General features: G+C 39.2%; 2 pseudogenes across 1 annotated transcript in view; one reads left to right on the plus strand and one right to left on the minus strand.

The window, feature by feature from the left end:
* Positions 1-26,284, minus strand: part of LOC100525248 (protein FAM240B-like) — a 133,671-nt pseudogene that overhangs the window by 43,819 nt on the left and 63,568 nt on the right. The window lies entirely within an intron of this gene.
* On the plus strand, positions 4,457-6,233 carry LOC110255594 (pituitary homeobox 1 pseudogene; annotated as a pseudogene).

The raw sequence follows: 26,284 nt of genomic DNA on the forward strand, positions 1-26,284 counted from the left end.
TCATTTAAACCAAATTAGTAGCAGAATTAGACCATATCTTTCCAGGGACATTGTAGATTTCCCTTGTGGTGAGAGATGACTCTAAGCAAATTCCATCTATTGCTACCCCACCCACCCCAGGGGAGGAGAGCTTCTGTTTTGGCAGATCTCATGGGTGCCATGACTTGGCCTGAACCAAAAGAGATGACTTAGAACCTGTACTGGATTATCCATGTCCCCTGTTCCTCTGAGACTTGTGAAAAGCCATCCTCTGCCCCTCAATGTGCAAAAGGGACTGGAATGGTGGAACGAGTCACTATTGGGTGTAACATTACAGGAAGACTTAAAGAGGCATCTTGTTCTTTGGGGCCATTAATCCTTGAATAGAATCTGGTGATGACATATCACGGTCTGCTTAGTTCTCTACCAGCTGAAGCAGGAATTGACCCCTGGTGAGTGTTTTCCAATAAAATGCATCCAAGTGAGATGACTTCTCATTTTAGAGTGGCTCTTATCCCATTTTAGAGGAGCACATTTTGTCCTTAGGAAAAACACTTAGAGAATACTCACTCATCTGATAACAAAAATAGCTCTGGTTTTCAACAAATCTTTCTGCTATGCTACTAACTGCATACTCATTACTTGGTTCAGTGAATTATAAATATACAACTTACATTACATGTGACGACCTTGTCTAATATTGATGTTCAAATTTTATCTGGTTGAAGTGGTAATATTTAATATTGAATCTATGAATGTACTTCAATGAGTCCACTTACTTTAAACTGGCTGAACAAAATTTTACAGAGGAAAGTGGTTTTCATAAGGAAAGAGAGGAGTTAATTCTGAAACCACTTGTAGAGTACCACCTATACAAAAGCAACAATTTAAAGAAAGAAAATCTCAATGAAAAATGTATCCAAGGAGGACATTGAAACCACAGATGTCTATCATTTATACTTCAGAAAATGCAGTGAAACTAAATACTAGCAGGTGACAGATTATTAAATGACAATTTCTGTCTTTAACTCCTGATGAAATAAAATTCATATTTTATGGGAAGAGGAGAAGAATTTAAATATAAAATTTTTCTTTGATCATTTGGGTCTCTTTCCTCCCCTTTAGTGTATGTTGTGTGTCTGCATTAACCAGACCTCCTTAGGAGAAGACATGGCTTCTTAATCTCATCCAGGGTCACAGCTCATAGGTAATAGAAGGAGACTGGGGTTCCGGTCATGGCTCAGTGGTTAACAAATCTGACTAGGAACCATGAGGTTGCAGGTTCTATCCCTGGCCTTGCTTAGTGGGTTAAGGATCTGGTGTTGCTGTGAGCTGTGGTGTGGGTCACAGATGCAGCTGAGATTCTGCACTGCTGTGGCTGTGGTGTAGGCCGGCAGCTATAGCTCCAATTGGACTCCTAGCCTGGGAGTCCAATTGGAGCAGGCCTAGATAAGGCAAAAAGTCAAAAAAAAAAAAAAAAAAAAAAAAGAAGGAGATAACCTTCCTTCTTCATCTTGTAAGGGGCCGTGGCACCCATTGATAGGGATAGAGTAGGATAATTACCAAGTAGTTGTAGGAGTCCCAATAAGGGACCGCAGATAGAAAGGGACATCTGGGGAAATTTGGGAGATCACAAATAAGTTAATAATTGCTCAAGAGGGCCATCAGAAGGAACAAAGCAGACTTGCTTGACTAGTGGAGGCATGAGATATGCCTCAGGTCACTGGGTGGGGGATGGGGTGAGGGCTGCATTCAAGTTCATACCAAGGACAGGAGTTTAAGGACCACCATTCTACTGATATGAATAAGCACCATGACAGTCCTAGTTTGACCTTATAGGGTCAAATACTCTCTTACTGGATACCAAGGAAGAGCTACTACTCTACTTGAAGAAAGAAGAAGAGGCAGTCCTTTCCCACCCCCACTCCCCTTGGATTATAAAAATGTAGCCCACCTAATCCTTGGGGCAGAGCATCCTTGTCTGCCTGCTTGCATCTCTTACAAGTGTCGTATCTAAATAAATCTATTTCTTGCTTGCCACTTTGTCTCTCACTGAATTCCTTCTATTCTGAGACAGAAAGAAGCTGAACCTCAGTAAGTCCAGACTCTGGGTGAGTGATTTTCATTTAAAATCCATGGGTTCAAACCCCACTCTGGGTTTAGGCTGGGTTTGAGTCCTGGCATATGGGTTCAAGTCCCAATCTGGGTTCTGGCTAGGTTCAAACCATAAGTGCTATCAGTTTCACCATGACCCTCTATATTTGTTTTGTATGCGTAGATATGGATTGTGTAAACCATCAATAATATATAATTTAATATACAGTCCTCTGTCTCAAAAATTTACATAACTGTGCTTTGAATTCTAACTGGCAGAACAGTTCTTGGAACTTTCTGAGAGGCTGTTTTCTGGTTATAATCATCAGTATGGCTCAAATAAAATTTTCCATTTCTTACATCAACTGATTATTTTTTTTTCAAATATGTATGGTGTAGCCAACAGGAAATCAGAGATAACCCACTGGGAGTTTATCCTGAACTGGTTCTTGGTATGAAGCATAGGCCCATTGAGCCCCACTGGTTCCTTAGAAGTTCTGGTGAGTTCCCCTGACATCCAGATCTCATTGTGAAACCAAGCAGGGCCCTGTGCACTCCTGGGCACACAAGGCTTTCTTTCTGTGGCCCCCATTTCTTGCTTTTAGGGAATAAACTTCAGCCTCCATGACCTTCCCTGAGTTCCAAAGGGCAGGCTCAAACAGTTGCTCATCAGGGAAGGGAGTGGATTCAGAGACCCCAGGGAGGAGCAGTCAAGAAACAATAGTGCAGCCTTGGGGCAGGGTCCTGGTTCCTCCTCAAAGTATATTGATAACAATATTTTTGGGTTCTTCTACAGAACTAAACCCCTCAATGAATGGAATACAGTAATGAAGCATTCTTTATTCTGGAAAGAAGACCACCAGACCACTGAACACCAGCTTTGAAAACAACGCAAGCTTGCCTCTACCCTGATCCTTATCCGTGGCCCTATTTTTCACTCCCCAGACTGTAAAACCACTTCCCAAACTCTCCTAAGTGGGGAACAGTCTTTGAGGCATAGGCCTGCTGTGACCCTCCTTTGCCTGGCAAAGCAATAAAGCTATTATTTCTCCTTCACCCAAAACTCTGTCTCCATGTTTCTTTTTGGTACCAGCGAGCAGAGGAAGAGTTCTGGCTATAATTGTGTGAATGATGATCCTTAAAATTTTATTCAAACTATTCTTACTTAAAACTTGGAGTCTTTTTTTTTTTTTTTTTTTTTTTTTTGTCTATTTAGGACAATCTCCTCAGCATATGGAGATTCCCAGGCTAGGGATCGAGTCAGAGCTGTAGCTGCCAGACTACGCACAGACACAGTAATGCAGGATCTGAGCCTGCAACCTACACCACAGCACATGGCAATGCTGGATCCTTAACCCACTGAGCAAGGCCAGAGATTGAATTCTCATCCTCATGGATACTAGTCAGGTTTGTTAACCACGGAGCCATGATGGGAACTTCCCCATCTTAAAAAATATATATATATATATATTTCTATTTTTTCAATTATACTTGGTTTACAGTGTTCTGTCAATTTTCTAAAACTTGTCTTAAGGGGCACTGGTACACTACCTAGGCAGAATCCAATGAGGATCTGGGCAGGAGGCCTAAGAAAACATAGGTGGCTGGGTTTTGTTAAGTTTGGATTAAATTGAAAAAACAAACAAACAAAAAAAAACAAATTGACATGTGGTCTTGAGAGAATTAACACATATCTTTTCTAACAAAGTAAGACTTGGTTGCTCCAATTTGTTCCTGCTTTGTCTGAGACACCTTCCTCTACCCCCCTCTTTCCCTCTTCTCCCAGTAACAATTTGTTTCAAATTAGCCAACTGAGAAGAATGTGTGCCCCAACCCAACCAATGGGAAGGGAAGAGATACACTGCCTGTGTTAGAGATAAATAGGAGAGGGGGGGGGTCTTCCTTCTTCATGCACTTTTTGAGCACTCATGCCCTTCTGCAGAAATAAAGAGCCTTGTCAAGATCTCCCTGTGTTCGTGTGTCTCACTTTCCAACACTGACGATCCCAGCCAAGGTCACCTTTCCCCAACACTCTGAACCGAGAAAAATTTTGCTGGTGAATTAGAATTAATTCAAATGCCTGAATTATTCAGCTCTGAAGAATAAGGGAGACCCACTACAACTAGCAAGTAAATACTGCATGACCAGAGGCCGATAATCTAGTACTCCAAGCACCCATGGTAACTGTAAACTGTTGAAAGGAGAAACTAAGGGAAAAAAAAAAGAGTTGAACTGTTTCAAGGGTAACGCTTTGGTTAGCTAAACTCAGAAGCAAGGACACATTTGATCCACCATACTGTCCTCAGAAACTTGTTCAGATTATTTCATATCTGAATTAGACTACCAGATTAATAATGGAAAGCCTAAAGGCAAAAGAGCGCCCATGCAGGCAACCACCTATGGGTTTATGTATGCTCGCAAGTACTTAAACGGGAATTAAAGGAAACCCCACCCTGAACTGGCCAAGATTGGGTTCTTGTTTGGGGCACTCCCAAACTGATTTTTTTTTATGGACTGTTTTCAAGCCAATGGTCTTCTGGGTCTCTAGCAGTAGGGTCTGCCAGAAACAACAGTGGTAAAAATTTTTCTCTTTCTAAATTAATTAGCAGGGAAAAATATGTTTAGGGCTACCTCCTTGGATCCTTTGAATTGGAAAAACTTCTAAATTGTTAAAATTGAGAGAGCTCTCATCTTAAACTATTGTACCGATTTTTGTTGGTATGCAGAAGCCCCCAAATGTTTTAAAACTCCAAAATAACCTCATTAAAAGATTTATTGCAGAAGGCTAATTAAAGATTAATGATAAAAATGTACCTATAACTTTAACTATTGCTCCCCTCTAAACCTTATTTAAATAGTCATTCTAAAATAATCTTTTGTCTGAATTGCCTTCCCCATCTGAAAACACTAGTACTTGTTACAATGGGACCATCTGAAGTTACAGGCTAGCCTCTTCAGATCAAATGTGAACCAAGGGCCATAGTTAAAAGTGAGGCAGTTATAGGGATGGAGTAGGATAATTACACAGGTAGTTATAGGAATCCCAATAAGTCCCATAGATAGAGAGGGAAACCTAGGAAATTTGAGAGCTTTTTGGAAAGCATCAAATGACTATGTGAAAGTGACCATCTCTTTAAAATATAAATTTCAGGAAGGTAAAACAGAGCAATAGGTAATTTGGAGCCTGACTTAGGTACAAATAGAGATCTTAAATGTCTTCTCCATAAATATTAGTAAAAAGGATTTAGTGATCTGGGCAGGTGATCTGGATTTGTCCCATCTACCAGAAACCCAATTTGAATCCAACCCTTTTTGTTATTGATGGGTTTTATATTATTGTACCTCATTCATGGCTGAAATTTGGGGATGGAAATGATAGGGTGTCTCAAGTCAGCAACTGCAGGACCTGGAGGCCACGTTCCAGAGGAACCACTACCCAGACATGAGTATGTGCATGCAGGAGGAGATTGCTGTGTGGACCAACCTCACCGAGCCACACGTGCAGGTCTGGTTCAAGAACTGGTGAGCCAAGTGGCACAAGTGCGAGGGTAACCAGCTGCTGGACCTGTGCAAGGACGTCTACGTGCCCCGGTTCAGCGGCCTCTGAGGATGTGTATGCCGCTGGCTACTCCTACAACAACTGGACCACCAAGAGTCTGGCGCCAGCACCACTCTCCATCAAGAGCTCCACATTCTTCAACTCCATGAGCCCGCTGTCGTCACAGTCCATGTTCTCCGCCCCCAGCTCCATCTCCTCCATGACCATGCCCTCGAGCATGGGCCCCGGTGCCATGCCCAGCATGCCCAACTCGGGCCTCAATATCAACAACCTCTCCGGTCCTCACTTAACACCACCATGTCACCGGGCGCCTGCCCTTATGGCACACCCGCCTTGCTGTACAGCGTCTACCCCGGACACATGCAACTCAAGCCTAGACAGCCTACAGCTCAAGTCCAAGCAGCACTCCTCGTGAGGCTACAGGCAGCCTGCAGGGACCGGCCTCAGGCCTCAAAGCATGCCACTACAACAGCTGACCTCCCAGGAGGGCCAAGAGGACCAGTGGTGGGCCCGGCACCCCTGGGGCGGGCGCTGAGGACCTGGCGCCTCCACGGCCCCTTGCTCCCCACCTCCCCACCTCTGGATTGGTTTTGTGTTTGCTTTCCTGGACCCCACTCAGCCCTCCAAAACAAGATAAAACGAAGCAAAAAGACATCAGAGAAAAGTGCTGGAGAAAAACAAAAACGGATGAGCTGCAAGTTTCCTCGGGATGGTGCCGGTGGTTCGTGTTCGCTCCCTCCCAGCAGGACGGGCTGCTCCGCGGAGGGGATGCGGCGCGGGAGGAGCGGGCCGGGACCGGTAGCTCGGAGGGAGCGCTCCCATAACCCGCGTTCCCGCCGAGCTGGACCCGGACTGAGCGGCCTCGCCTGAGAACTGGAGCGCCACGGAGCCGGGGCAAGCCTGGCCCCTGGCAGGGTGCGAACCTAAAGGCCCCCTCTGAGCTGGGCGCGGCCGAGCATACCTTAGCTCCATTCAGATGCAGGTTGGACCTGGCGTTGGGCCGGGGATCAAGGTACCCATCCCAGGGTCCGGGACACGCAGTAGACCAGCACTAACGGCCCCGCGCGTCTGGCCTATTTTAGGGCCACAGAGCTGCAGCTGGAGGTGTGGACAAGGATGGAGGGTGGGAAAGATTCGTCTCTGAGCCTCCAGCCCCCGAGCTTTGCCGCCGGCTCAGGTCCTCCACTTGGCTTCCTGGCTAGGAGGTGGCCTCCTGTCCCAGACCCTTCCTCACCGGCCGCTGTGCGAAAGTCCAGCCTGGAGAGCTTGGGGGCGCTGCCAGGGCCCCACGCCCGCCTACACTGCATACCCGCTCTCAGACATACAGCCTCTCTGTGTATGTCGCACTGACTGTATAGAATCATAAATCTATAATTTATATCGACTAGTTCATGTACACCTATTAAAACCATAATACGAGCATGCTTAAAAAAAAAGAGAAATTAGAGGGTGTCTGTATCTGTTTGTGTTTGTATACCTCTGTGTTGTAGATGTTTGTTATTCCCAAAGTTAATTTGTAAAAGCTTTATTTATTGAATTGGATTATAGGAAATTAAGCATTTATATTAATACTCAGAAATATAAAAGAAACTGGCTGGAATGAATTTTGGGGTCACATAATCTGGCAAATATGCAGTGTTGAATTAATATCAGGTATTAAAGATGTTATCTCTTTGGTTTAGTTATTATAGGCATGTTTTTAGAGTTATCAACATTAAATATAATACTTTTATAGTACCTAGGTTTATTAGAAAGCAAATAAGATCTTGTTATTTGTTACAAGTTTGTTAGCAAGAAAAATAACTTGGTATGATGAAACTTTTAAGCAAATAAAGTAGAGGTAAATGAATTAAAAGCTTTTAGGTTAAACTCTATAATTATATTTTGGAAATAGTCTTTCCAGATGTTGGTAACTTGAGTTTTGCTAAATTATGTTAAATGATGAAAAACCATTAAAAATCCAAGTCATTTCCAAATAAGATACTGGAATATTAATTACTGAACATAGACTTTCCTTTTACAGAGTAGCTAAAAATATTTAGGATTATTAATATGTATGCTTGGCACCCATTAAGATATTTTTCATTTTTTAAAAAAAGCACATTTTCTAGAAACTATAAATAGTATTTATAAGTTTGCTAATCTATGGAATGCTAATATAAAAGATAGGTCATAATTTCTTACACCTTAGTTTTTGATAGAGACTCGGTTTTGAGGCCTCCTCCTGAATGAACTGCAATTCTTTTTTCTTATTCTAAAACCAACATCACCAGGCCAAGAAGAGAAAAAAAAAAAATGACAGCTAAGTAGACAGCTAACTCAAGATACTGGACCAGGACTGTATACGAATCACTTTGACAACTCACGCTTTTGCTCATGAGTCAAATTGTATTTCTTCCTTGGTCTCAATCATTTGAAAAAGTTTCTAAAAATCAGTCCAGTTGTTAGGTTTGTGGCCAACTACCTATGTCCAGCACTCTTAGGATCCCTTGGTGAATTTCTCTTTTCTAAAGGTCTAGATGACCATCAGAATGGGTGAGGAAAGGTAGGTACACCAAGTAACCTAGATTGGCTAGTTCGAATAATTTGGTGTGATTTAGGCTATAAGGATGATCCCTAGTTGTCTAATATCCTTCCTTGGGGTGATTTAGGAAAGAGGGAATATTGGCTTTGCGTCTATTTTTTAAAGGAGACAGTTGGGAATGTTGTCTATGGATTTGCTAGTTTTTATATCAAAGGTACACTTGAAGGGTATTGTTTTCTATGTCTAGGAATTAGTTAGCCCCTTGTGGGGTATCTCTCCAGATCAAGGCCTTAAATGCCATAGAATCAAAAAAGAGAGAGAGAGAAATTATATAGCCAATACAGGAGTTCATATGGTGGCACAGCAGAAACAGTTCCGAGTAGGAACCATGAGGTTGCAGGTTCGATCCCTGGCCTCGCTCAGTGGGTTAAGGATCCAGCATTGCCATGAGTTGTGGTGTAGGTCACAGATGTGGCTCAGATCCTGCATTGCTGTGGCTGTGGCACGGGCCAGCGGCTACAGCTTTGATTACACCCCTAGCCTAGGAATTTCCATATGCCACAAGTGTGGCCTTAAGAAAGCGAAAAAAGAAAAAGGAAAATAAATTATAGCCAATACAGCAGAAATAACAGCTAGTGGATCCTCCTGAATAACATTTCTGTATTCTCTGTTGCCTGCATTGTCATGCCAGCTGTGCCCAAGTGATCAGATGTCTATCCTGCATGCCTATTTTGGCTGTGGCCTTGGCATTGTTGGTGACTGAACTCTCAGAGAACCCTGGCACTGGAGATTCTAGATAAATTGTTACTGGGCAGAGTGGCTCTGGGACCCTCCTGTTTTCTCATGAGAACATCACCCTTTTATTTCCAGTTCTTCCAGCCTTCTCTTGATAGCTGTATATTCCCAGGCTCAGAACCCTTGAGCTAACTTCCTATTCTTAGCCATTGAACTCTACTGAAGATGTCATCAGGAGGCAGCTGGGGGCAGAGGAGTCTAGCAACTCTAGTTAAGCCGCTGCCTCTGTGCTTGTGATCTAAGGGAACTTTCATATGTGTTCATGTGAAAAGACAAGATTCATCTCTTTCCTCAAATCCTCAAATGTTCTAAAATTTACTGAGAACAATACTGATAATATTAACACCTAGCATTTATTGAATATTTAATGTATTCCAAGTGTTATCTTAAATGCTAAGTATTAACTCTTTTAACCTTCACACAACCTTCTGAGGAAGAGAGACACTAGACAACTTGCTTGTGATCACACAAATCACCAGGGCTCAGCAGCTCTGGCTTTCAGGTCAAATCTGGCTGACTGATTGCCTCTTTCAAATCTTATTTATGTATCCATTTATCTATTTATTTATTTTGTTGTAAATATAACTAACATGAAACTCATTATTTTATTAATTTAATTTAAAAAATTTTTGTGGCATTCCCATCGTGGCTCAGTGGTTAACAAATCTGACTAGGAACCATGAGGTCACAGGTTTGATCCCTGGCCTTGCTCCATGGGTTCAGGATCCGGCATTGCCGTGAACTGTGGTGTAGGTCGCAGACGCAGCTCAGATCTGGTGTTGCTGTGGCTGTGGTGTAGGCCAGTGACTACAGCTCTGATTAGACCCCTAGCATGGGAACCTCCATATGCTGCGGGTGTGGCCCTAGAAAAGACAAAAAGACGAAATAAATAAATAAAAAATGAAAAACTTTTGCAACATTTTAACATTTGAGATATATTTGATTTATAATAGTATATGAGTTTCAGGTGTACAACATAGTGATTCAATTACTTTTATAGATTATATTCCATTTAAAGTTATAAAATACTAGCTATATTCCCTGTGCTATACAATATATACTTATAGCTTATTTATTTTATATGTTGCAGTTTGTACCTTTTGATACTCTACCCCATCTAGCTCCTCCTCTCTTCCCTCTCCCCAGTGGTAACCATTAGGATGTTCTTTATAACTGTGAATATGTTTCTGTTTTGTTATATTCATGACTGTTTTATATTCATGACTGTTATATTCATGACTGTTATATTCATGACTGTTTTTTCAACTCCATGTATCAATGATATACAGCGTTTGTCTTTCTCTGCATAACTTATTTCACCAGGCATAGTATGTTCCAAGTCCACCAGTATTTTTGCAAACGTCATTCTTTTTTGTGGATGACTAGTATTCTCTTGTATATACATATCATATCTTTATCCATTCATCTGTTGGACATTTAGGTTGCTTCCATATCTTGGCTATAGTACATAATGTTCCTATGAACATTGGGGTGCATTTATCCTTCCTAATATGTGTTTTCATTTTCTTTGGATATATACCCAGCAATGAAGTTGCTGGATTATAAATTATCTCCTTTTTTAATTTTTTTGAGGAATCTTCATACTGCTTTCCATAGTGGCTTTACAAATTTACACTCCTACCAACAGTGTACAAAATGTTCCTTTTTCATTTTCACCAACATTTTTTTATTTGTGGTCTTTTTGGAGATAGCCATTTTGACAGATGTGAAGCGGTATCTTATATTGTGTTTTAGATTTGCATTTCTTTGGTAATTAGTGAATTGAGCTTCACTAGTCACAATTAGTAAGAAATTAATCACAAATTTTTAAAGAATTTGGACTTTTTCCTAATGAGCTGGCTAAAAGCTTATTCATTTTTTTTAAAGAAAATAGTTTTTTTTTTTCCATTTTGGGGGGGTCTGTATTTCATTAATTTCCTCTTTATTATTATTTGTTTCTTTCTTATCTGACTTTGGGCTTGTTTGAGTTTTTTTTGTTTTTTTTTTTCTAATTCCTTTATATGGTAGGTATGATTCAGATTTTTCTTGTTTCTTGGGTTAGGCCTGTATTGCTATAAACTTCCCTCTTAGAACTGCTTTTGCTGTGTCCCAAAGATTTTGGAATGTTGTGTTTTAATTTTTACTTTTCCTGAGGTATTTTCAGACCCCTCTCTGTGATTTTTTCATTGGCACATTGGTTTTTTTAGCAGCATGTTGTTTACTTCTCATGTGTTTTGCCCATTTTTCTTCCTGTGATTGACCTCTATTTTCATGTTATTGGGGTCAGAAAAAAAAAACTTGATATAGTATCTATCCTCTTAAATTTGTTGAAATTTGTTTTGTGTCTTAGGATGTGATCCATCCTGGAGAATGGTCTGTGTGCACTTGAAAAGAATGTGCTTTCTTGTTTTTAGGGAATATCCTGTAGATATTTGTTAAGATCAACTGGTCTAAGGCATCATTTAAGACAAGTGTTTCCTTATTGGTTTTGTCTTGATAAATGAACACATTGATGTTAAGTGGAATGTTGAAATCCTCTGCTATTATTGTATTGTCAGATTTTCCCTTTCTGTCTGTTAATATTTGCTTTGAATATTTAGGTGCTCCTATATTAGGTGCATATATGTTAACGAATGTTATATATTCCCCTCTTGTATTAATGCTGTCATTATTAAATAATGCCCATTCTTTGTCTTTTGTTATGGAGTTGATTTAAAAGTCTAATTTGTCTGAAATGAGTTTTGTTACTCAGCTTTATTTTCATTTCCATTTGCATGAAGTATTTTTTTCATATCCTTTCAGTCTGTCTTTTGCTCTGAAGTGAGTCTCTTGAAAGCAGCATATAGATGGGTCACATTTTTATTCAACCATCCACCCTATGTCTTTTTATTGGAGCATTTAGTCCGTTAACATTTAAAGTAATTATTGATAGGTGTGTACTTACTGCCATTTTATTACTTGTTACCTGGTTGTTTTTGTAGTTCTTCTCTATTCTTTTCTCATACTTTTAATTTCTTTGTTCTGACAATTTCCTTTAGTGGTATATTTGTGTTCCTTCCTCTCTTGTGGTTGCTATGGTATTCATATATGTTGACCCATGACTGTATCTGTTTATTTGATACAGGTGGTCCTTTAAATCCAAGCACATTCTAAAAGATCAACATTTTTCACTCTTCCCCCATACTTTGTGTTTTTTGATGTCATATTTGACAACTTCATGTTCATCATGAAGTTATTTTAATTATTATTGATTTTACAATTTTTTTGACTTTTAATATTTGTAGCATCTTATTTAACTGGCTGATCCTTCAGCCTTTACTATATACTTGGCTACTAGTGGATCTTTTTCCTTCCTTATAGATAGTTGCTTCTTGTTGTACACTTTTATTTTTCATGAAGAGAATTTAGCATTTCCTTAAATGTTGGCTTAGTATTGATGAACTGGATTAGTTTTTGCTTGTCTGAGACATTTTTTTTATCTCTCTTTTTACTCTAAGTATCATCTTGCTGTATAGGGTACCTTACATTGCAGGTTTTTCCCTTTCAGCTCTTTGAACATATCATGCCACTCCTGACCTGCCAAATTTCTGTAGAAAAATCAGCTGACATCCTTATGGGGGTTCCCTTGTATGGGGTTGTTTTCTTATTGCTTTTACAATTCTCTCTTTATCTTTACTTGTGCCATTTTATTTTTTTATTATTTTTTTTGTCTTTTTTTGGGTCTTTTTCTAGGGCTGCACTGGCAGCATATGGAGGTTCCCAGACTAGGGGTCTAATCAGAGCTGTAGTTGCTGCTGGCCTAATTAATTAAATAGATATTTAATGAAATATATTTAATTAATTGATTTTCAGGGGTTTACCCTTGCTCTTTTCATTGAAAGACATTCCTCTGCCTTATCAATTTCCTTAATTTTCTCTGTCTCTATGAAAGTAGGTGCAATTTACCTATTGTGAGCTTGAAGTGGTGTTCTTTTGTGGGAGTGTCCCTATACAATCTGTATGTGCCTAGTTTTTTTTTTTTTTTGTCTTTTTAGGGTCACACCTGCAGCATATGGAGGTTCCAAGGCTAGGAGTCTAGTCAGAGCTGTAGCCACTGGCCTATGCCATAGCCACAGCAATGCTAGATCTGAGCCATGTCTGTGACCTACACCATGGCTCAGGGCAATGCTGATCCTTAACCCACTAAGCAAGGCCAGGGATTGAACCCACAACCTCATGGTTCCTAGTTGGATTTGTTAACCACTGAGCCATGACAGGAACTCCTATGCCTAGTAGTTTTGGTGGGATAGATGGATTTGTCTGTCTTGCACTTAATTCATGTCTTTCCCTAGTGAATGTAGCCAGCCATCAACTTGATAGGTAGTGTAGCTAAAAATGTAGGATCTAGGTCCAGAGCCCAAATGTGAGCCAGGGTGTTCCCTCTGCTTGGTGGCTGTCACAACCTTTTATGGGGTAGAGTTTGGGTCCTAATGTCAAGTTCAAGCTGGCTCCCTTCTAAGTGTATTCTCTCTTCCCACCTAACACTGGTACTCTCACTCCAGAGATGTGCAGTGTTGGAGCAGGAGGGGCTGGTTCAGGTGCTTGGCATGGGTCAAGGCTCTGGCTATGGTGGTCCAGCTGCACTCAGACACCAATATTATTTCTGATGTGGTACCTGTGTAAGCACTAATAATGGCTGCCCCTGCCCTACTCAGATGGTGCTGCAGTTCTGAGCCACATGTTTCCCTGACAGCTGAGCTCTCTCTTCAGCTGAGGTAGCCCTTCCCCTGGAGTGGTGATAAATTGTGAAGCAAGGGGGACAGAGTGGTTGCTGGTTCAGGTGCATGTGTGCTGGAGTGGTCATGGACAACTGGACAGTGACTGGTACAGTTTCAATCCACATTTTTTGCCTTGTTTCAGGGGTAAGCAAGCATGCGTGCATTCCTCACAACTGAGTCCAAACTTCCCACAGTCCTTCTGTTAATCCAACCAGCTCTCCAACCAGGCAGACTTATCTTCCCGGTGTTTGATCCCCTGGATCACCCAATATGTAGCTCAAACCACTCACTCCCCAGGAAGGATCTCTGCCTGTGTAATCTCTCTTCGCTTCCTCCTCTCAGGGGCACAAGTCTCACCCTTATCACTTCCCTTCTATTCTTATCCAATTCCAAGTGGATTTTTTTTTTTAATGCATTGATGGTACAGCAGTCTTTCTGATAGTTTCCAATTAGTTTTTAGTGAGAATTGTCCCATATGTAGATATATTTTGATGTGTTCATGATGGGAGGTTAAGTTCTATGTCCTCCTACTTTATCATCTTTATCTACCTTTTCTTCATTTTATTTTCTTTCTATCCCTCAGAATAAATAATTCCAATTGTCCTATCTTCAAGTTGGCCAATTCTTTAAACTTCTGCCTGCTGAAATCTGCTAGGCTTTTAAAAAAGATATTTATCTTGATTTTTTTTGTCAGTTCAGTTACTGTACTTTTCAGAATTTCGTTCTTTTAAAAAACAATTTCTATCTTTTTTGTTGATATTCTCATTTATATTGTTTTCTTGATTTCCTTTTAGTTCTTTTTTCTTGTTGTCCTTTAGTCTTTTAAATATATGTAAAACAATGGTTTTAAAATAGTTGCCTTGGAGTTCCCATTCACGGCACAGTGGAAACAAATCCAACTAGGAACCATGAGGTTGTGGGTTTGATCCCTGGCCTCACTCAGTGGGTTAAAGATCTGGCATTGCCATGAGCTGTGGTTGCAGATGTGACTTGGATCCTGCATTGCTGGGGCTGTGGTGTAGGCTGGCAGTTGTAGCTCTGATTTGACACCTAGATTGGGAACCTCCATATGCCACAGGTGTGGTGCTAAAAAAAGCAATAAATAAATAAACTAGAATATCTGACTTGTAAATCTGATGTTTGGGCTTCGTCAAAGTTGGTTACTGTCAATTATTCACTTCCTCCTAAGAGCCATGTTTTTCTGTTAATTTGCATGCTTCCGATTCTTTTGCTTAAAATTGGGCATTTGACTATTATAACGTCATAGCTAAGGAAATCAGATTCACCCCATTCCCCAAAGTTTGCTTTTTTTTTTATTGTTGAAGGCTGTATTTGTCTGTTTTGAGAATTTTCAAAACTATTTTTTCAAAAGACATTACCTTTGTTTATTACTGAATTCTCTCTTCCTTTAGCTTGTGTTCAGGTAATATTGGAACAGATTTATTTGAATACCAAGGGCCTTCCTAATATTTACAGGTTGGCTCTGCTGAGCACTCCTTCATCACTTATCTAGCCTAGCTCTGAACCTAAAAATCAGCCCAAGGTGAAAGCTTAAATCCTTCTTGGGTCTTTTCTGAGTACGTATCTTGCCTGAGCTTGTGCATACTTTCTAAATTCTCCAGGACACACCACAAATTTTGAATGTCCTAATTTCCCAAATAGTCCCACCCTAGTTTCTCCTCCACTCCTTACATGGTATTTCGTATGTCTTCACCTTGAATCTCTTGCCATAGGCATCTTTGGGTCTGTTTGTAGTCATTGTGTAGCTTTTATAAGTAGTGCCCATCATTTTTGTACTTGAGTCATCAGTTAACCAAGACAGAGATAAACATCTTGCATCAGCAATTGGGTATCCCCTAGATAGGTCAGAATAGATACACACAATAATTTGCAAGTAAAATCTGCTTCCTTCAGTTCACAGGGAAGAATTGGGAACCATTTAGAGACAGGGACTGACACTACGCTGGAAAGCTATTGTCATGAGGGTGTGTACAAATGCCATATAATTTTCCTTCTATTTTGAAGATGATTTTGCTTGTTGGGCCTTTTGTTTTTTGCTGTAAAATCTTACCGTTTTCCAGAATTCTCACAAAGTTGTTTCAGTTTCTGATTTTAAAAAGAAGTTTCTGTGAAAAAAAATGAAAGCTTAGAGCTTTTGAGTCTGCCATTTTTCTGCCATTCTCTTTGATAATGAAGTTTTGAACAGAACTTATATTACAGGAGGGATCAGGGCAAGAATGTAGGGAAACAATGTGGAATCTGAATCTTACTAAAATGTGGTTCGATACTTTTTTTTTTTTAGGTATTGGGGAAAATGGAGAATAAAATGGACATGTTGAGTTCTTTGTTTAAAAGACTGAAATAGAAACTGTTTGCTTTCACCTTTGAAATCGTAATTTTCTCTCAGCCATCTCACAAGTGTTTTTGAGTCATTACACTACTGAAGCCAATCAAATGTCCTTCTCTGAGAAAAGAAATTGATAAGACCCTCATCATCCTTACAGAAGCTGCTGACAGCCCTCATCAGTCTTGTTGGTATTCATCTTACAGTAATCAAAATTAAATACCTTGCTGCTGGCACAGCAAAAAAATTAAATAAGTTGACCTGACAGAGATAGGCTAGTTACATATATGCTATAAATGGTAGGTAGATATAAACAATCTAGATTTTGGAAGAATAAAGACTAATTTAAATAAAGATGAGGTGGGAAAACACAGGTTTATTTTTATTTTATATTTTTTGCTTTTTTTTTTTTTAGGGCCACACCCATGGCATATGGAGGTTCCCAGGCTAGGGTTCCAATCAGAGCTGTAACTGCCTGCCTATGCCACAGCCACAGCAATACCAGATCCAAGCTGTGTCTTGGACATACACCACAGCTCATGGCGTGGCCAGATCCTTAACCCACTGAGCAAGGCCAGGGATCGAATCTGTAACCTCATGGTTTCTAGTTGGATTCATTTCCACTGCACCACAATGGGAACTTCAAGTTGTACTCTCTTTTTAGTAAACAGGAGCCTTACTGATGGGGTAGTAAGTTGTAAGAGGGAAGGGAAGTGGTCTCTAGGCTTTTGCTTAAGTTTTTTAGTGATCCTGTGACCCTGGGCAGTGGACCTTCACAAGTTGATCTTAGCTTTTTCCACCTTTAGGTGGGACAGGTAGACTAGAGGGCCTGGAGTTGGGCATTTTCCTTCTTCCAGGTGGAAGACTCAATGAAGGTGGAGTTGGCTATTTTCTGTCCCCTGTTCAATTAGTCCCCATTGGTTATGGTTTGGCAAAATATTTTCTCTGGATGGAAGAACTTATTGAGAACAGAATGCTGTATGTGCTTTTCAGAATGGCTCCTTTCCCTCTCTTTCTGGAAGCATGAGGGGAATTTTCTCAGATATTCACTCTGAGAGCCTGGTAGGACTCCCAGAGATAAAAAAGTTTTGGGGTCTCCCTTGAGACTGATCTGCCCTGCTGTTTTTAACTCTCAAACTTGTCCACAGTGAGCCTCCAGCAAATTTGACAATTACATTTTAATTTTTTATACCCTGATACTGGTGTCCACAGAGGTTTCTGTTTCCTGGGCATCTATGGTTAGTTGTGTTTCTCTATTCTCCTCTCTATATCTCAATTTTGGGAGCAATGCTTTGTCTTGTGATGGATTTAAGAAGAGAAGTTTTTTTAAGTTTGTTCAGCTCTTTTTTTTTTTTTTGGTTTGAGTATGGGAATCACAGTTTCCAAATTTTGTGCTGAAATGTCATTGATTGATTTTGGTATGCTAAGTCAACCTTGCATTTTTGGGCTAAATTCTTCCCATGATATATGTTGATGGATTGTTTGCTAATACCTTGTTGAGGATTTTATCTGTAGGTTCATGAAGGATATTCCTTTCTTGTGATTTTTTTGTCTGACTTTTATATCTAGATGATATTGATCTCATTGAGTGAATTGGTAGATTTGCTCTTCCTCTATATTCTGAAAGAGTTTATGAAGAATGGGTGTTATTTGTTCTTTAAATATTTGATAGGATTCAATAAGAAAGTCATCTGGACCTGAGCTTTTCATTATGAGAAAATTTTAAATTACTAATAAAATTTATTTACCTGTCATGGGATTACTCAGATTTTTAATATTTTCTTGTGTCATTTCTGATATTTTGGGTCTTTCTCAGAATTTGTCCACTTGATATAAGATATCTAATATATTGGCCTAAGGTTACTCATAGTATTCTTTTTAATACTTTTAATTTATGTATTGTTGGTAGTGGTGTTACCTCTTTTATATCTGATGCTAATAGGTTTTATCTTTTCTCTTTCTTTTCATAGTCAGTTTAGCTAAAGATTTGGCAATTTATTAATTTATTTATTTACTTTTGTCTTTTTGCCATTTCTTGGGCCATTCCTGCGTTATATGGAGGTTCCCAGGCTAGGGGTTTAATCGGAGCCGTAGCTGCCAGCCTATGCCAGAGCCACAGCAACACGGGATCCGAGTGGCATCTATGACCTAAACCACAGCTCACGGCAATGCCAGATCGTTAACCCACTGAGCAAGGGCAGGGATCAAACCCGCAACCTCATGGTTTGTAGTCAGATTCATTAACCACTGCACCACGACGGGAACTCCAGATTTAGCCATTTAATTTATCTCTTCAAACAGCCACCTTTTGGATTGATTGACTTTTGCACTGTTTCTCTGTTTTCTCATTTACTTATTTTCACTCTAATCTTCATTATTTCCTTATTTCTGCTGGCATTTGCTTTGTTTTTCTCTTCTAGGTTTGTGGGGGTATTGTTTGTTTGTTTTTTAGGGCTACATCTGCAGCATTTAGAAGTTTGCAGGCTAGAGGCCCAATAGGAGCTGCAGCTGCCAGCCTAAACCACATACACAGCAAAACCAGGTCTGAGCCACATCTGCTACATACATCACAGCTCATGGCAACACTGGACTCTTAACCCACTGAGTGAGGCCAGGGATCAAACCTGCATCCTCATGCTACTAGTCAGATTCACAACCCACTGAGCCACAACTGGAAATCCTCTCTTCTAGCTTTTTTTAAAACACAAATTTAAGTTATTCACTTGAAACTTTTCTTCCTTTTAAACATGAGCTTTAAAGATATAAATGTCTCTTCAAGCACTATTTTAGTACATCTTGTCAATTTTAATGCATTGTGACTTTATAATCTTTCATTTCAAAATATAGTCTAATATCCCTTGTGATTTGTTTTTGATGTGTAGTTTTAAAGTATGGATTTTAATATTTAAATATTTGGGTATGTATATGTTTGTGTTTATTTCTAGTTTAATGATTTTGTGGTCAGATGTCATACTAATATGATTTAAACTTTTTAAATTATTTAAGATTTAGTTTATGCACTAGAACTGTTATGTTTAGCATTGGCCTAGCTGTGCTTTTAGTGATGTGTACTCTGAATGAGAAGAGTTCTATACATGCTATTTTAAGACAGGATTGTTAATAGTGTTACTAAAACTTAAATGATTTCTAACATTTTGTCTAGTTGTTCTATTAATTACTATGATTTCGGCTGCTCCCTCCCCAATGCCTAACTCCCCAACCCAACCCCTACTCCACCAGCCCTGCTGAGTGGGGGGAGACTGAGAAAACACTGTACCTAGGGCCACAGAGGTTGGCATGGGGCCTCTGGCCCAGCCCCAGATGCAAACCATCCCCACCTCTCTGTTCTCAACCCCTTGCCTTGTTTGTGGGGGAAGGACATTGGAAAAAAAGCTCTCGGGAATATTCATAAATGGGCCTTTCTCTAGAGGTGGCCATTTTGGGAAAATCTGGCCCCATTCTTCAGTCAGTGCTGAGAAGCCCCAGGGCAAACAACAATCCAGGTGGGATCACAGCCCCACCCCTCAGTAAACAGGCTATGTAAAGACCCCCAGGCACACAGCCACCCCTAATACCATCCAGAGACAAAGCCCCACCCATGAGAGGGATAAGAATCAGCTCCACCTACCAGTGGGCAGGCATCAGCCCCTCCCATCAGGAAGCCAACAGCAAGCCTCCATACCAACTTCAGCCACAAGAGGGGCAGACACCAGAAGTAAGAGAGGCTACAACTCTAATCTGTAAAAAGGTCACCACACCAAAAATCTATAAAACTGAAAAGACAGAGAACTATACCTCAGATGAGTGAGAAAGAAAAACTCCCAGAAAATCAGCTAAGTGATGAGGAGATTCTCAGCCTCCAGGAAAAAGACTTTAGACTGTTGATGATGAAGATGATGCATGACGCTGGAAATAAACTAGAGGCAAAGATGGATAACTTACAGGAAACACTCACCAAAGAGATACAAGATATAAAACTTAAACAAGGATATGCAAAATACAGTAACTAAAATAAAAAATTCATTAGAAGCAGCTAACAGCAGAATACCGGAGGCAGAAGAATGAATAAGCGAGGTGGAGGACAGATTAGTAGAAATTACAGATGCAGAACAGAAAAGAGAAAAGAGATTGAAAACAAATGAAGAGAGTCTCAGAGAACTCTGGGACAATGTTAAATGCACCAATATCCACATTATAGGGGTGTCAGAGAGAGAAGGGGACAGAAAAAAAATTCCAAGAGATAATAGCCAAAAACTTCCCTGACATGGAAGAGGAACCACTCACTCAAATTCAGGAAGCACAATGAGTACCATATAAAATAAACCCAAGGAGGACTATGCCAAGACACATATTAATCAGGCTGACCAAAATTAAAGTCAAAAAAAAATCTTGAAAGCAGCTAGGGAAAAGACACAAATAACATACAAGGGAACCCTGATAAGGTTATCAGCAGATTTTTCCGCAGAAACTCTGCAGGCCACAAGGGAGTGGCATGATATACTCAACGAAAAACCTCCAACCAAGATTACTCCACCCAGCAAGGCTCTCATTCAGATTTGAAGGAGAAATCAAAACCTTCACAGATAAGCAAAAGCTAAGAGAATTCAGCACCACTAAACCAGCTTTACAACAAATACTAAAGGAACTTCTCTAGGCAGAAAAGAAAAGACAGCAACAGGAAACAAAAATACCGCAAATGACAAGGCTCACCAGTAAAGGTATATATACAGTAAAGATAAGAAATATACTGTATATATACAGTAAAGATAAGAAATCATCCATGCACAATTATGCCGCCAAAATCAGAAATCCTGAGAAGAGGTGGGTACAAATTCAGGACACTGGAGATGAACTTGCAATTAAGAGAATAACAACTTCAAACAATCTCAGATATATATAGACTCATATAAAACTTCAGAATAAATGCAAACCAAAAATCTACAATTGATACACAAACAAATAAGAAAAATCAACTCAAATATGAAACTAAAGATAGTCATCAAACCAGAAGAGGAGAGAGCAAGAGAAGGAGGGAAGAAAAAAGAGCAACAAACACAAATCCAAAGCAATTAATAAAATGGCAATAAGAACATACATATCAATAATTACCTTAAATGTAAACAGACTAAATGCCCCAACCAAAAGACATAGACTGGCTGAATGGATACAAAAACAAGGTCCATATATATGCTGTCTCCAAGAGATCCACTTCACTTCTAGGGACCCATACAAATTGAAAGTGAGAGGATGGAAGAAAATATTTCATGCAAACAGGGATCAAAAGAAAGCTGGAGTAGCAATATTCATAACAGACAAAATACACTTTAAAGTGAAGAATATTTTAAGGGACAAAGAAGGTCACTACATAGTGATCAAAGGATCAATCCAAGAAGAAGATACAACAATTTTAAATATCTATGCACCCAACATAAGTTCACCACAATATATAAGGCAACGGCTCACAACCTTAAAAGGACAAATCGACAATAACACAATCATAGTGGGGAACTTTATCACCCCACTTACAGCAATGGACAGATCATCCAGACAGAAAATCAATAAGGAAACACAGGCTCTGAATGAAACATTAGACCAGATGGACTTAATAGATATTTATAGGACATTCCATCCAAAAGCAACAGAATACACATTCTTCTCAAGCGCACATGGAACGTTCGCTAAGATTGATTACATCCTGGGCTACAAACCCAACCTCAGTAACTTCATGAAAATTGAAATCATATCAAGCATCTTTTCTGACCACAATGCTATATGACTGGAAATCAACAACAAGAAGAAAAAACCTGCAAAAAACACAAATACGTGGAGACTCAACAACATGCTACTCAACAACCAATGGGTCACTGAAGAAATCAAAGAGGAAATTAGAAAATACCTAGAAGCAAATGACAACATAGATATAACAATCCAGAATCTATGGGATGCATCAAAAGCTGTTCTGAGAGGAAAGTTTATAGCAATACAAGCCCACCTCAGGAAACAAGAAAAAGCTCAAGTAAACAAGCTAACTTTACATCTGAAGATGCTCCAGAGAGAAGAAGAGACAAGACCTAAAGGTAGTAGAAGGAAAGAAATCATAAAGATCAGAGCAGAAATCAATGAAATAGAAACAAAGAAAACCATGAAAAGATCAATGAAATGAAAAGCTGGTTCTTTGAAAAGATCACCAAAATTGATAAACCCCTAGCCAGACTTATCAAGCAAAAAAGAGAGAGGACTCAAATCAATAAAATTAGAAATGAAAAAGGAGAAGTAACAACGGACATCACAGAAATACAAAGGATCATAAGAGACTACTATATGCAACTATATGCCAGGAAAATGGAAAACCTAGAAGAAATGGACAAATTCTTGGAAAAGTACAATCTTCCAAGACTAAACCAAGATGAAATAGAAAAGATGAATGGCCCCATCATAAGAACTGAAATTGAAACTGTGATTAAAAAACTTCCAACAAACAAAAGTTCAGGACCAGATGGCTTCATAGGTGAATTCTATCAAACATTTAGAGAAGAGCTGTACCTATCCTTCTGAAACTATTTCAAAAAGTTGCAGAGGAAGGGATACTCCCAAACTCATTCTATGAGGCCACCATCACCTTCATACCCAAACCAGACAGAGATACCACAAAAAAAAAGAAAACTACAGGCCAATTTCACTGATGAACATTGATGCAAAATCCTCAACAAAATACTAGCAAACCACGTCCAACAATACATTAAAAGGATTGTACATCATGATCAAGTGGGATTTACCCCAGGGATGCAAGGGTTCTTCAATATCCACAAATCAATCAGTGTGATACACCATATTAACAAACTGAAGAATAAAAACCATATGATCCTCTCAACAGACGTGGGAAAAGCCTTTGACAAAATCCAACACCCAATTCTGAGAAAAACCCTTCAGAAAGTGGGCATAACGGGAACCTACCTCAAAATAATACAGGCCATATATGACAAACCCACAGCAAACATTATTCTCAATGGTGAAAAGCTGAAAGAATTCCTGCTGAGATCAGGAACAAGACAAGGATGTCCACTCTCACCACTGCTATTCAACATAGCTTTGGAAGTCCTAGCTACAGCAATCAGAGAAGGAAAAGAGATAAAAGGAATCCAAATTGGAAAGGAAGAAATAAAACTATCCCTATTTGCAGATGACATGATACTATACCTAGAGAGTCCTAAAGACTCTACCAGAAAACTGTTAGAACTCATCCATGAATTTGGCAAAGTCACAGGATACAAAATTAATCCACAGAAATTTATGGCATTTCTATACACTAACAATGAAAGAGCAGAAAGGCAAATTAGGGAAACAATCCCATTTACCATTGCATCCAAAAGAATAAAATACCTAGGAGTAAACCTACCTAAAGAGACAAAAGACCTGTACTCTGAAAACTATAAGACACTGATGAAGGACATCAAAGATGACACAAATAGATGGAAAGACATACCATGTTCTTGGATTGGAAGAGTTAATATTATCAAAATGACTATACTACCTAAGGCAACCTACAGATTCAATGCAATCCCTATCAAATTACCAAGGACATTTTTCACAGAGTTCAAACAAAATATTTTAAAGTTTGTTTGGAAGCACAAAAGACCCAGAATAGCCAAAGACATCCTGAAAAAGAAAAATGGAGCTGGAGGAATCCGGCTCCCAGACCTCAGACTATACTACAAAGCAACAATCATTAAAACCATATATGGTACTGGAACAAAGACAGAAATATAGATCAGTGGAACAGGATAGAAAGCCAAGAACTCAACCCACACACCTTCAGCCAACTAATCTATGACAAAGGAGGCAAGAATATACAATGGAGAACAGACACCTGTTCAATGAATGGTGCTGGGAAAACTAGACAGCCACATGGAAAAGAATGAAATTAGAACACTCCCTAACACCACACACAAAAATAAACTCAAAATGGATTAGAGACCTAGATATAAGACCAGACACTACAAAACTCTTAGAGGAAAACATAGGCCAAACCCTCTCTGACATAAACGACAGCAACATCTTCTCAGATCCACCTCTGAGTAATGACAGTAAAAACAAAAATAATCAAATGGGACCTAATCAAACTTCAACGTTTCTGCACAGCAAAGAAAACCCTAAACAAAACGAAAAGACAACCCACAGAATGGGAGAAAATCTTTGCAAGTGAATCAACTGACAAGGCATTAATCTCCAAAATTTATAAACACCTTCTGCAGCTCCATACCAAAAAAACCAAACCACCCCATCAAAAAATGGGCAGAAGTTCTAAACAGACAATTCTCCAAAGAAGACATACAGATGGCCAAAAAACACATGAAAAGATGTTCAACATCACTCATTATTAGAGCAATGCAAATCAAAACAACTGTGAGGTACCATCTTACACCAGCCAGAATGGCCATCATCAAAAAGTCTACAGACAATAAGTGCTGGAGAGGGTGTGGAGAAAAAGGAACACTAGTACACTGTTGGTGGGATTGTAAATTGGCGCAACCACTGTGGAAAGCAGTATGGAGATTCCTCAGAAAACTAAACATAGAACTACCATTTGATCCAGCAATCCCACTCCTGGGCATCTATCCAGAGAAAACCATGATTCGCAAAGACACATGTACTCTGATGTTCACTGCAGCACTATTTGCAACAGCCAAGACATGGAAACAACCTAAATGTCCATCAACGGAGGAGTGGATAAAGAAGACATGATACATATACACAAGGGAATATTACTCACCCATTAAAAGGAATGAAATACTGGCATTTTAGCAACATGGATGGACCTAGAAATTATCATGCTAAGTGAAGTCAGTCATACAATGAAACACCAACCTCAAATGCTTTCACTGACTATGGAATCTGAAAAAAGGAAACAATGAACTTCTTTGCAGAACAGATACTGACTCACAGACTTTGAAAAACTTATGGTTTCCAAAGGAGACACTTCGGGGCGTGGGGGGATGCACTGAGGTTGTGGGATGGAAATCCTATAAAATTGGATTGTGATGATCATTGTACAACTATAAATGTAATAAATTCACTGAGTAATAAAAATTAAAAAACATTTAAACTATATATATCTCTATCATCTATCTATCCATCTATCTATATATCATCTATTTATCTATAAAACATGTAAAGAAAACAATTAAAGGAGAAAACATCTAAATGGCCAAGCAACATAATAGGATGCTGAAATTCAGGTGTGAACAACAACAGCAAAAAAGAATGGAAGTAACAGCCTCCTTACTACAGAATTAAAAAGTCACTCAGTTAAGTGCTATAGATGCCACATCACCTTCTGGAGTTTATCAGATTAACCAGCACTGCTTAGAGAACATCTCAATTGAACCTATCATGAGATTTAGAAATATCTGCCAAAAATATCCCCCCCAAATTTAGAAATATCTGCCAAAAATAATTTAAAAAATATCCCCAAATTGTTACACTTGAAATTAGTTTCTAAGTATACCTGATGTTAGAGAAGGTAAGTTTACTCCAGATCTTTAAATATGAAAGTATTCAAAAAGAGTATTACATCATAGAGTTGATCTCCACATATCTTGGCCATCACAAACTAACTTGGCTGATCATGAGAGTCAGATGGAGGAACATTTAGAAAACTAAATTCTCACACCACCAATTAACTCCTGCAAAATGAAAAGCCTAGTTCAGAATCTTATGTATAAATACAGTTCCTGGGTTACCTACACAAGGAGACAGTTATCCAAGCCATATTCTGGGTGGTGATGGCTTCTCCCTTGTCCTTCATGCACGGATGTCATCTCAAAGTCACAAAAGGGCCAGATACATGCGCCCTCATTGGACCATGAACTGTTTCCATACTCGCAGAAAATTTTATTTATGTCATTCTTTCAGAAAAATATGACTTTTCAATTTTTTGAGAATTTTCCAGTTGAGTATGGATGTCCTTTTATCTGAAGAAATTTGAATCTTGATTGTGAACAGAGATTAAGAATACTCATGGCAGGCAGAATTTCTCCTATGAACAAACAAATGTTTAATCAACATTTTGATTGAAGGGAAAGTTGTAAATTTTGGATGAATTGTTTAGATTAAAAAAATGCTATTTGAGTTTTACCAATCAAATTGAAATAGTGAAACAGTCTTTGCCACGTTTTGATTCTCAACTAGTTATAATATCTGGTTTTCATTCCATATTGTTGAACTTTGGGTTT

Source organism: Sus scrofa, chromosome 10, assembly GCF_054392235.1.
Source record: "Sus scrofa isolate SSC_HxYL_T2T_F1_AM1 chromosome 10, Sscrofa_HxYL_maternal_Yorkshire_Landrace_v2.0, whole genome shotgun sequence".
NCBI classification, from domain to species: Eukaryota; Metazoa; Chordata; class Mammalia; order Artiodactyla; family Suidae; genus Sus; species Sus scrofa.